Source organism: Solea senegalensis, linkage group LG19 (assembly GCF_019176455.1).
Source record: "Solea senegalensis isolate Sse05_10M linkage group LG19, IFAPA_SoseM_1, whole genome shotgun sequence".
Classification (NCBI taxonomy): domain Eukaryota; kingdom Metazoa; phylum Chordata; class Actinopteri; order Pleuronectiformes; family Soleidae; genus Solea; species Solea senegalensis.
Window position 1 is genome coordinate 6,581,164 of NC_058038.1, and position 11,865 is coordinate 6,593,028.

Genomic DNA, 11,865 nt, shown 5'->3' on the forward strand with positions numbered 1-11,865 from the left:
TTTGTCAATCACACAGTATTATTTTTGTATTATGTTATTCATTAATGCTTTTCTCACTTTGCAAATGTTTACATGCCATAATAGTATAATGAGGTATATTGTTTTTAACCACGTGACTTCATCACTGTGCTGTTTTGTTTACCTTTATTATGACTTACCTTCATTACTTGCATTTAATTTACTCCACTTTTTTTTTGTATTATTATTTTCAGAACATGTGATTTAATCATTTGATTACTTTATTAATAGGCACCTGCTGCCTTAGTATACTGTTACACGTGTGCTTCAAAGAAGATTCCATCCAAACTATGATGATTTTTTAGCATTCTTTTGGACCACCTCTCATGGACTCTCTCTTTAGATTAAAGGGCTATGATTAATGTGAATTGCTAGGTGCTTTATCATCTATTTTACTCAAAATTAGAGCATCATTTACATAAAGGACATCACACTGTATTAAAAAAGGTCTAAAACTCGTGATAGAAACCATAAAGCCCCTTCAGGAAAATGCAAAATTAAGTGAGATGTAGGATCATTACCTTGCCAGTGGAGTTGCCGGTTCTTTGGTTTCCTTCCACAGTCCAAAAACATGGGGATTAGGCAAATTGGACTCTCTAAATTGACCACTGGACTGGCGACTGATCCAGGTTGTACCCCGCCTTTCGTCCTATGTCAGCTGGGATTCACACCAGCGACTCCCTCATGTGGAAAGTCAGGTAGTTACAGTATTTCTCTGCTCTTCCTTTGTCACATTCTCTTGAGCAATATTTGTGTTCTGTCTGTGGAATGATGAGGCCACAGAGGAGATTTAAGAGGTTACGGAACAAACACACAATGTACCATGTTCACCAACTTAGCAAAGTATAGTCTCCTTTAAAACTGAACAAAACTGTACGTTTTTTTTTTTCTCAGGAAATTAGTTCAAGCCCATAAAATACATCGCACATAATTTTTTGTGATCTCCTTTATAATTCCCAGCTTCCTCCTCCATCCTTATCTCCCTCTAACCACTGTTGTGCTCAAATGTGCGTAATTTCACATCCTCAGATTCACACGGCATGTCACCAACGTGGAGTGAAATATACTTATGTTCAAAGGATCCCTAATGTGGAGTGATGGGGAGGGAGGGGAGGCTACAGTATAGCCTCAGAACTGTTGACACACAGCTGTCTTTGCTATAAATCTTGCAAATCCACACCAAAAAAAGAAAAAGAAACTCCCTCGTGAGACTTCTTTAAGTGGTAAAATTGCTTCAGCCTTGGAAGTAAGTGTGAGATTCTCTATTTGGACAAGACGAGAGCAAATAATTTGAGTTCATTTGAGAAACGCAGTCGAAGCTGCAGTTCTAATAACAAAAAGACGTCTAACATATAGACAAGGTTAATCCTCCAGGTTAATAAATACAATGCATTCTCCTGTTAATAGCGTGCAGGGCCGGGTCAGAGTTCCTTTATCTACAAGCTTTGTCTGCCTGGTTATTATATAATTATATTATTGCATTTTGTCATGCGAGGTCACTCTCGGGGTGAGGAACAAATTAAAGCAGTGAGTATGCTCACTTTATATAAGCAACACAAACCGTAGCCAAAGTTCATATTTTCTTTGTAATGAATGTTACATTATTTATATTATGAATTATGGATGAACGTGTGCAGAACCTGCGCAGGCCTGAATAGCGTAGCTTGTAATCAATCCCTGTCTGATGGACTTTTCCAACAAATATTTATTAGTAGGTCCACTGTCTCAAGTCGACATGTGTAAGCCTTGGTAAAGAGCAATGATATGAGCTGTTATAACCTTCACGAGCAATGTAAATAGCTCTTTGAAGCCACTTCTTAACTAGGATATTTAAACCTGGGTGAGCCCAGTTAAAAGGATGAATATTGATGCCAAATTGAAGATTACAGCATGTTTTGAGGACTTTTATCAGATCTAAAGTTCGGCATTGTTCGGTTTGATTCTTGTGTTAAGGAAAAAGAAAGAAAACATGTAAAAACAACAACACGTGGTGTTTTGTATATTTTACTTTCTATTAAAATGAGAAAAGGTGGAATAAACAAGTTGTAAAATTAACTAAAAACATTCACACTAACAGCTACGCTAATGGCTCAAGGATGAATGTGTGTATTAGCATTATGCCAGAAATAATATGAGAATTTACACCACTGTCGCTAATAAAATGAAGTGAAATAATAATAAAAGAAAACCATATTGAGCACTGTTTTACATTGTAAAAAGAAAGATTTGGTACAGTAAAAGTTTCATGGCTAACTGCAGAACTGCAGAATTACATTGGAAATTACTCTAGACTTTGCGTCACAGCTAAAAAGAAAAAAGAAAAAGTGCGTTAATGGGCCACACAGTGACATAGTAGCGCTGCTGCCTCACCCCAAGAAGGTTGGCGGTAGCCTACAGATCCTTTTTCTCAATTTTGGCCGCAGTGTGTGTAGGTTTTCTACGAGTATTCCAGTTTCCTCCCACAGTCATGCAGAGGTTAATTGGACATTCTGAACTGACAGCGGGAATGAATGTGAAGGTGAAATGGTTGTTCGTCTCTATATGTTGGCCATGTGATGAACTGGTGACCTGTCCAGGGAGTACCGCGCCTTTTGCCCTATGTCAGCTGGGATTGGCTCCTTTGACTCTCATGTAGAGGATAAAGTGGTAGACATTGAATGAATGAATGAATGAATGAATACAGTGTCTTGCGTTCCCACTAATGCCGAACTGATAAAATCTGCATGTGTTGCAGAGTCAAACAGTTTAAACCTGGGATTACATGCTTTTTTGACCAGTGGGAATGAGGTATTAATCACAGAAAAGTCATTGCCAGTCATTTGGAAGGGGGGGAAAAAAAGATGATTTAAAGATTGTGGCAACAGAGATGAAACAGTTCACTGGTTTGCCGTCACTGAAAGAGCCAGTTAATGTTTTTTCACAGAACTACTAAAGAGAACGCATATTAAATGACAGCATCCTTTGAATTAATACACTTTGCAACTTAGCAGGCAGTGGCATGAGCGCAGGAGTGAGATAGGGAAGAAACATTATTCATGGTGTTTTTTTTCATCCTAACTCTACTTTATTAGCTTATTTGATTCCCCATTCTCCTCATAGTTGATTCAATACATTCCCTATTTGCATAAAACTGTCCGGTAAGATTATCTTCACTTATTCGATCTATCCTAAGAGTCACCTTGTTCAGGATCTTATATGAATAATGAGATTTTAAATTGGAAGACACTCACACAGAGAATGAGGCATTTACAGTTAATTCATCTCATTGAGTTACATTGCTTAGAGGTATTGGAGGGTTTAGATTTTCATTCAAGCATCATATTTAACAGTGTCTGCTTCCCCCACTTTACTGGCATTGAAATTTAAATGGCCCGAGTCTGACATATCCAATATTGCAACCCACTGTTGCTATTTTCCTGGGAGAAAATGTATTGTCAGAATCCCTATATCCAGAGAATGGGGAAGCAGAAAGGACTGATCAAACGGATACACTCACCTTTCACAAATACTTTATTTTTTTCAATAGCATCCATTTGTTATTTGGCTATGTATAGAAAAATGATACACATCTGAATGCTGCGGGGATCGTTTCAGATCGTTTCAGAAGAATTCGCGGCTTGAAATGGCTTTAAAATAAGCAATCACAGTTATATCAATGCAAATGTGTATTATAGCATTGCCTGCTCAAATTTCTGTCACACACAGTGTCTGGGATTTTATAGAGAAAGAGAAACAGAGTGGGAAGGAGAGTGAAGGGGGGGAGGGGGTTAATTGGCTTTTTATGACTCCAATTAAATAACATTATGCATATACTGGCTTAACGGCTTATATGTGGCCTCCATTAACAATGTCCTCTTGATTGGTTCTTGGGCTTAAGGTCTCTTCCAACCCAGGCAGTGCTTGTCATAGTGTTTAAACCCATATGTGGAGAAAATAGCTTATGTGACAGTTTATGTTATATGTGAGCATTTTAGGGGGGGTTAGAAATCCGAAAAAGATCAAAGGCCCCCTTCTATACGGCCGCAACCTGCAACAAGACCACTTGAAACAAAATGCGTCCAAAAAGACAATTGAATAAAATAAGTCTCATCATTAAGGCCTTTAGTGTGATATCTTGAAAGCAAAAGAGGGAGAAAGAAAACAAGCATGTGCCTGTCCTGAAGCGAAGCTCCTGAGGTGTTAACTAATCTCTGGTGGCCAGTCTATGCACTGCCTCCTCTAATTGCTCCCTGTATTTCAGTCTGGTGTGAGAGCAGCCATTGTAGCGAGCGCCCAGTCAGCCCCCAGAGGTCTCACACCTTCATTATCACTCTTTATTGCAGAACCTTATACGGGCATTCGGCACCAAACAGCCTGCCCGTTAAAAATAGAGCCTTCTCCTCTCCTCTCCTTTTGGTGGTTTCAGTTTTAATTACTAACACAGAGCCAAAGCCAGAGTCCTCAGCAGGGCTGGCGTTTTTTTGTTCACTAATTAAAGCGAGGACGGAGTTTATTGAAGGGACCCTGACTCTGCTCTCTCATCTATTATTAAGAGGGCAGGACAAATCATTTTCAAATTTATATGCTGAAACCTGTCCAGGGACAGGCCCAGGGCAGTAAAGGTTGGGGGGGGAGGACACAAAGGGGAGGGGAGGTGGTTGAGACTGTGTGGAAAGTGGACGAGATAAATAATAATAATTAAAAACAAAAACGTCTATTAAAGCAACACGCAGGAAGGAGTGCAGTAGATTAATGCTAACCGTTGTACATGTGCAAAAGTTCCATGTGATGCAGCACAAACCTTAATTCTGATCGTTAAGGGACGAGAGTGTGGTGGACCTGCACCAGTTGTATTAGCAAACATAATGGCATTGATTGGAGGACACCCTCTGTGTGTTCTGTGTAAACAGTGGGCATAAATACCAAAACAGCAGGGTGGTAATGTGAGAGCACAACGTCCAGCCAGATTGATGTTCTTAGTGATTCACTAACCCCCTCTGTCTAACATTCTTAATTGTCTAAACAGCCGCGACCCTGGCAGCTGCACAGGTACCTCGGTGACAGAACAGAAAGACAAGGCTTTAAAGACAGCTGGCACAGAATAAAAGACAGGAAAAAAAGTAAAGAAAGTTGGAGTCTTTACATACTTACTCATACTTAAAGTCTTTTCATTTGAATTCAAGTGCAGGATTTGAGCAAATATGCCTGAATAAAGCAATTTCAGTCTTCAAAAAATAAGGATTTCATAGGCCAAAAAAAAATAAAAAATAGAGCTTAACACACTTGTGGGTATAAAATATATCATTTCTTGCAGTGTTTTACCTAAAATGTGTAAAATGTTTCTCTCTGCAACAAATATTTGTTGTTTTCTGTCAATTTAAGTCATGGGATTTTAATGAAAAATGCCTTTTATTCAGGTGAGCAAACAAATTGAAATTGAACAAAAATAATTATTGCAGTATCATTTACTTCAATACTACAACAACTTTTGATATGTAATATATGTAATGCATTATTCAGATGCACTTGTGGAGATAACACATTTGTAACCTAAAATGTGTAAAAGGTGTAAAATGATTTCTTTTGTCCGTTTTCTATTAATTGTGAAATTCAAAAGTGCAATCAATCAGTTTTGTGATTTACATTGCATTAACTATTGATGTTGAACTGATTTCAATCATGATAACCTGTATAGCCATCTTGCCCATTCCATATTAAACAGCATACATTCCTGATATGTACATTATTTTGAAAAAACAATTGTTTATTTGTCTGCACACACACACAAACCAGACCAGAGAGACACAAACTGCTTAGCACTGACAGATAAATAAAATAAACAACACAACCCCAACCTCTTTCTCACAGTCATGTACAAATGAGTGCTTTTGTTCAACCGCTGCTATACTATACACTAAATTGGCCTCTAACTGTTTTGCAGTGTGATCGGAGTCCGAGTTGAAACACAGAAGTGGGAGCACCAAGTCCACGTGGAAGAATTAGCAACATACAATTAGAGAAAGAAATTCTTCATATCTGGTTTCTAACCTTTATAAGATGTGGATGGTGGGGTGAATTGAAAAGGAGGGAAATAATGAATTTAGCCATGTGAAGAGCAAAGAGGATCCTCCCTTAGCCTAACAAGCAGCTCGCATCCTCGGGGCAATTAGTCACTGTCATATAGGGGCAAATGTAGAACCCTTTGCATGCTTGTTAAGTAGAAACTTACACAGAGGTCACTGACATGTAAGAGAAATGCAGTGTGACCACTGAGCTATAGAAAATTTCCAGCAAGAAAAGTAAAAAAAAAAAAAGAGGCTGGACAAAACTCAAACCCCAAACGGATTACAACAAATTTGTGGGACTCGAAATAAGATCAAACTTAGTCTCATTAACCAAAAAAGTGTGGGATTAATGAATGCACAATCAGACACAATGGTCCTGAGTTCTGACACGTTTGGCATCATAAGGTTTTGTTTGTTCAATTGTGTTCACGTTGTAATACAGGATAATTAATTATTCAGCCGATAGCACAAAGAAAATACTGTAAAAAAAACAGCGTCAGATGTGGATGATGTGGCCAAAAATGTTGAAATCAGTCAATATCAACAATTATTGCGAATAGACAACTTGCTTTTGAGTGTAAGTTAAAAAAAGCAGTTATATGTGGTTTTAAACTTCTGTACAGGCAGAAAATAGTGTCTCATATGTGTATGAATCTCATGATGTAAAAACCTAGTGATATATACTGAAGCTTCTGTTATTGAGGAACATTTTAATCAGAATCTGTTTTTTTATGTCATTTTCAGGTTCATGTGGCGGATGTGGCCTCCAAAACTAGATTCTTTTGACAGAAAAAAAAAAGGTCATGTACTACAAACTGAGGAATAAAGTGAATTTCACAGCAGCTCAATGTGTGATTGTTTAATTCCACAATTTGTCTATGCATCACAGATGCACATTTCTTTCGGGGTGGATTTTTCTCCTAGCACGTACAGGGAGGGGATATATAGGTCAGAGACCCCAGTGCCTTATCAGTAATTCGCCATTGCCTGGTTATTAAGGACAGCTTAGGTGGAGAGGGCTAGAGTACCAGGAGGGGTTAAGGTGAATTGATTGCCTGTGGACATGTTAAACATGACCCTGTCAGGCCTCCACTCCACTCCTAAAATGCGCCAACCTGTGCACCTCACTCCACATAATCAGCTGTAGAGGCTTTAATAAAATTCAGAAAACCCAGAGAACCCCGCCCCCGGGGGAATGTACCAAGTTGGAAATAATCAAAACCCGCGGCGAGAGACATTTGCACTGTGTTACCGTTAGGAAGCATAACAAAATGCTTGGCGCTCTGAACCCTTAAAAAAAAATGTTTTCAGGAGGGAAGAAGGAAAAAAAAAAGAAAAAGAGAAGTTGTGGTTTATGAGTGTAATGAAAGGTTGTAGTTGTTCACTGTTAAACAGATTGGAAAGTAATCACCAAAGTGTCTGTTCCTCTGCTGACTGGGTTCAGATGCAGCAGCTTGCAGCAGAGGGCCAGTGGCAGGGTAATTACGGGGGTAACTTGGGCTCAATCTGTCTGTAGACGCCCTCCCTCTTGGAAGGGGGTGTTTCCCTTGATTAGCCCGACGCAGGGTGAAGCCCCCTCTGCAAACGGCAGATTGAAGTTCATCACAGGGGTCTCAGCTGCCAGTATGTTGCAATGAATTGCTTGCTGTAAGAAGGTGTTGACGGGAGCAGCTGGACATCAGAGAGTGATGAAAAGAAAGGGAGAATTCATGGAGAACCCAGACAGAACGGTCCACTGGGGGGGAGGGGGGGGTGCGGGGGAATTGGCCGTCTGCTGGTGGAGAGCAAGAACTGCAGCCATTGACGCCTGGCGGCCTCGGGGTGTGTGCCTATTATGTGTGTGTGTGTGTGTGTTTACAAGTCATGTTTGTTTATGTGTGGCATGGGGCCCTGTGTTTGAGAGTTAAGAGTAGGAAGTTCAGTCACACTAATGGATGGGATCACTGCAGCCTCTGGCAATTAGTCAAGTCATAACCTCCCCCAATATGTCAAGTAATAATGTGAACCATTAAAAAAAAAATGAAACCATGATATATCTATATCCCACTGATTATATGATAATAATGGTGAGAGATGTCCAGTGAGTTTGCAGTTGAAATTTGCACGTTTTCCTCGGTGTTTATGAAATAAAATGACGATAGTATGAAAAATGTTTAAAACCCCCCAACAATTATAAGAAGTGATTTACCCCTGTGTCATCTCCTGTGCATTTGCAGGAATTCATGTTAAAATAGAATTCTAATATGCCTTAAGTGTGCTGATAAACGGACAATTATGGTTAAGAAATATCTTTTCCTTTGGTTCTGCATGCACCTGCAGGAATTGATGTGAAAAATTTCAAAATAAAATCATGACGACGCCAATAGAATGTGGATAAATTGTCAAATATGTTTCCTCTGGTGTCATCGTGCAGTAAAACAGATGGTAAAATGAAGTGACAATATGCCTATAGCGTGTTGATAAAATGACAATAATGATAAGAAATATTTTCCCCACTCTGTGTCATCTCTCAGCTGGAGTGTTCACGTGCAGGAAGTCACATTATAATGGTGAAATAAAATTACCAGACGCCTAAAGCACGTTGATAAAAAAAAAAAAAGACAATAATTGTGAGAAATAGTGTCTCTCCTGTTTTATATCCCAGTGTTCATTTGCAGGAATTTCTGTTAAAATCTCCCCAAAAAAGTATAAACTAGCAGGAATTAATGTTCTTATGTTGACATAAAATGACGATTTGCCTCTAAAGCGTGTCGATAAAATGACAATAACATCATCCGCTATTGTTTCCACTGTGTCATCTCTCGTACACTTGTAGGAATTCGTACTGAAACCTGTTTAAAGGCACAGATCACACCAAACGTTGAAATAAATGACGACAGAGGACACAGACAGTAACATACTGTATAGGTGTCCATTGTCTCACCAGTGCTGCTCCTTAGCCCAGCAATAGTGTTTATAACGCGAGTGAAAAATGAGAAATGTGTGTGTGTGTTTTGATGAATAGAGCCGGTGCCCTAAGGTGAGGACAGACTATATTGGTGTGATTCTACCATTCACTATATTAATGAACTGCCTAAAGGTGCAAATTAGGTTTTAATGGGTGTTACTTTACCAGCTCGGTTCTCACACAAAAGCCTTTTTCCCTCCTCACTGTTGTACTCCTGTACCTTTTATGAGAGGGAAGGAAGTGGGAAATGTAAAGCAAATTTAGACAATTTAGCGATGCCAAAACAAAACACAAACATTAGCAGCTCAACTTCTCGTTCATTGTGCCGCGACGCCGCGTTCTGACGCTTCTTCCCTCCACACTTGACATGCCTCTACTCGTTTTTTGCCAAATTTTTTTGTCTTGCACCAGGCTCACCGTGAACAAAGCCAAACCATTTTGCATAGCTTTCGCGTGGCCCTCGTGCTGTATAATTTAGCGCTTTTTGGGTTGCGGCGGAAGGAATTGGAAAGAGGGAATGCAGATTGTTGCACTTCACAGAAACGAGCAGGAAAAGGGGGGAGGTAAAAAAAAGAGAGAGAGAGAGAGACTCATTTAAGGGAGGAAAACCCCTCCCAGAACAAATGTCTTTTTAGTCTGCGGTTTGAGAGAGCAGCTCGCTGCTTGACATGCTGTCTTAGAGTAGGTGACACCAGCCACTACTTAATTAGCTGCCATCATCTCTGAGCCCCAGAGAAAGAAGGACAGGCTAATGATTAATGATAAAAAATGCCTGGGAAAAAAAAAAAAAAAAAAAAACCGCTGACAAAACACAACATGTCATTCCGGTCCTCTACAGACGTGAACCCTGTTGCGATTCACTCTCCTTGAATCCGCGGACGATTATTCATGCTCACAAACCGTGATTAAGCTCAGATTTGCCTGCTCCCAAAAATGACTGCATGTGTTTGTACTTGCAAATAAATAAATGTCTCCCCTTCCACCCCCACAATCGCCAAAGGATAGGATTTATTTATTTTTTCTATTTGACACACATGTAACAGCTGACTGTGCAGAGTCTATAGGGAAATCTGAGGAGTCATGTTTCTGTCTGTATGTAATGGTCATGGCTGTATTGCATTTTTCATGCTTTAACTCCTCCACTGAATCTTCGAGCACACTGCAAAATCAATTGCTATATTGATCCATAACTAATTAGGGGAAGATGAATGGTTCAGCTAAACAAATACGGACTCTGTAATGAGCCAATATACAGCAAGACACATACATTGAGTTCTGCATAATATGAGGTCATTCTTCTATATTAGATCTCGTTATTTCGACAGACACCTGAAGCCAAAAAAAACGACACTACACAAGTAAAACATAGGAATCATATTTATTGTATTTTTGCAGCTAATAAGATGTCTGATCTCTTGTGTGTCTGTGTGTGTGTGTGTGTAGGAAATTGTGTGGTAAAACCACCTCTCCGGCGTGACTCGTGTTGTGTGCAGTCACCGACGATCAAAGGCTAATTAGTTTCAGCTGACATGGAGTGTGGCCCTCAGGTCAAAGATCATGACTGATGTTATGGAGATGATGGTGGAAGGAGGGAGAGGTGTTGGGGGTTGAGTCGAGGGATCTGAAATCCTCATTAACCAGAAATTGTTGCTCTTGAATCAAATAGCAGACTGGGACTCTAACGCAACACATTTCATTTGCTGTAACACTTTGGCTTGAACAGCCTGTGTTTTTCGTTTTTTCTTCTTCTGAGAAAAGACAGGAGAACTAATAAAAGAGATCTGCACTCAGAAAAATAATATGCATTTTACTGTATGTACAGCAGTATATACAGAGTGTATAGTTCATAGACAGACTCATAACCATGGGCTCCCTCTACAGGCCGACTGCTCACCCCAGCAGTCTCTCACTGACAGCATGCTCTCTCGCAATGCTTCATTTGTCATAGCAGATGTTCAAAACTATTTTCCCTGGAAGCCTAAAATCTGAAGAAGTAAATTAATATCCCCTCCCCTCCCGATTTAAGTCCCTCAGACTCAGTTCATAGCCTGCACTAAGTGCCCTTGTTGACTCAATTGGATTAGCACTAATATGTAAACACAGGAGGTAAGAGGAGTAATCCTCTAATGAGGGGAGGGAGAAAAAAAAAAGTGAAATAAATAAGTTGAAAATGCCGTGCCTCGCTTTTAACGGAGGCATCTGTCAGGTGAGCTGGATATGAGCAGATTGAGCACAGGTATTAAAAAAAAAAAAAAAACCTGGACCGCAGGATATTCGGAGGTAAACAGTTGTGACCATTCAGTGACAGCGTAATTACTCGTTTGTAACTTAGTTGGATAATAGGAATACAGCCTCGAGGGGATAAGACAAAGACTTGTTAATTATTAAAGCTTACATCAGCCTGGCACTAGAGAGTTGCAATTATTAATGTTGTTGTTCTTGTTTGTGCTTAAACACTACCTCCGCTGTTAATATGCTCATTAACCAAAATGAGTGATTTTATTACTCTTGATTTGGTTTGGGGTTTGTTAAACGTATCGGGGCTCAGCTGTCGTTGTTTACTGAGGGATAAACACTTGCCAGCTGATGTGGACAGGTGACAAAAGAAAGCCCTCCCATTGATTCCCATTTAATCACATTAATTATTGCAGCTCGCCAAATGAAAAGTCTCCCCTTTCTTGTGACGTCTGTTGTTCTTTGCGTGTATATGGTGCACAGCGGTTAACTGCATCCACCCGTTAAAGGAAATGTAATCACGCAGATATGCACTGCAAGGCTCCACTGCTAATGTCACTTATCGCTCTCACTCCCAGTTTAAACACAATATCACATTGTGCTCGGGATTAAACAAGTTTT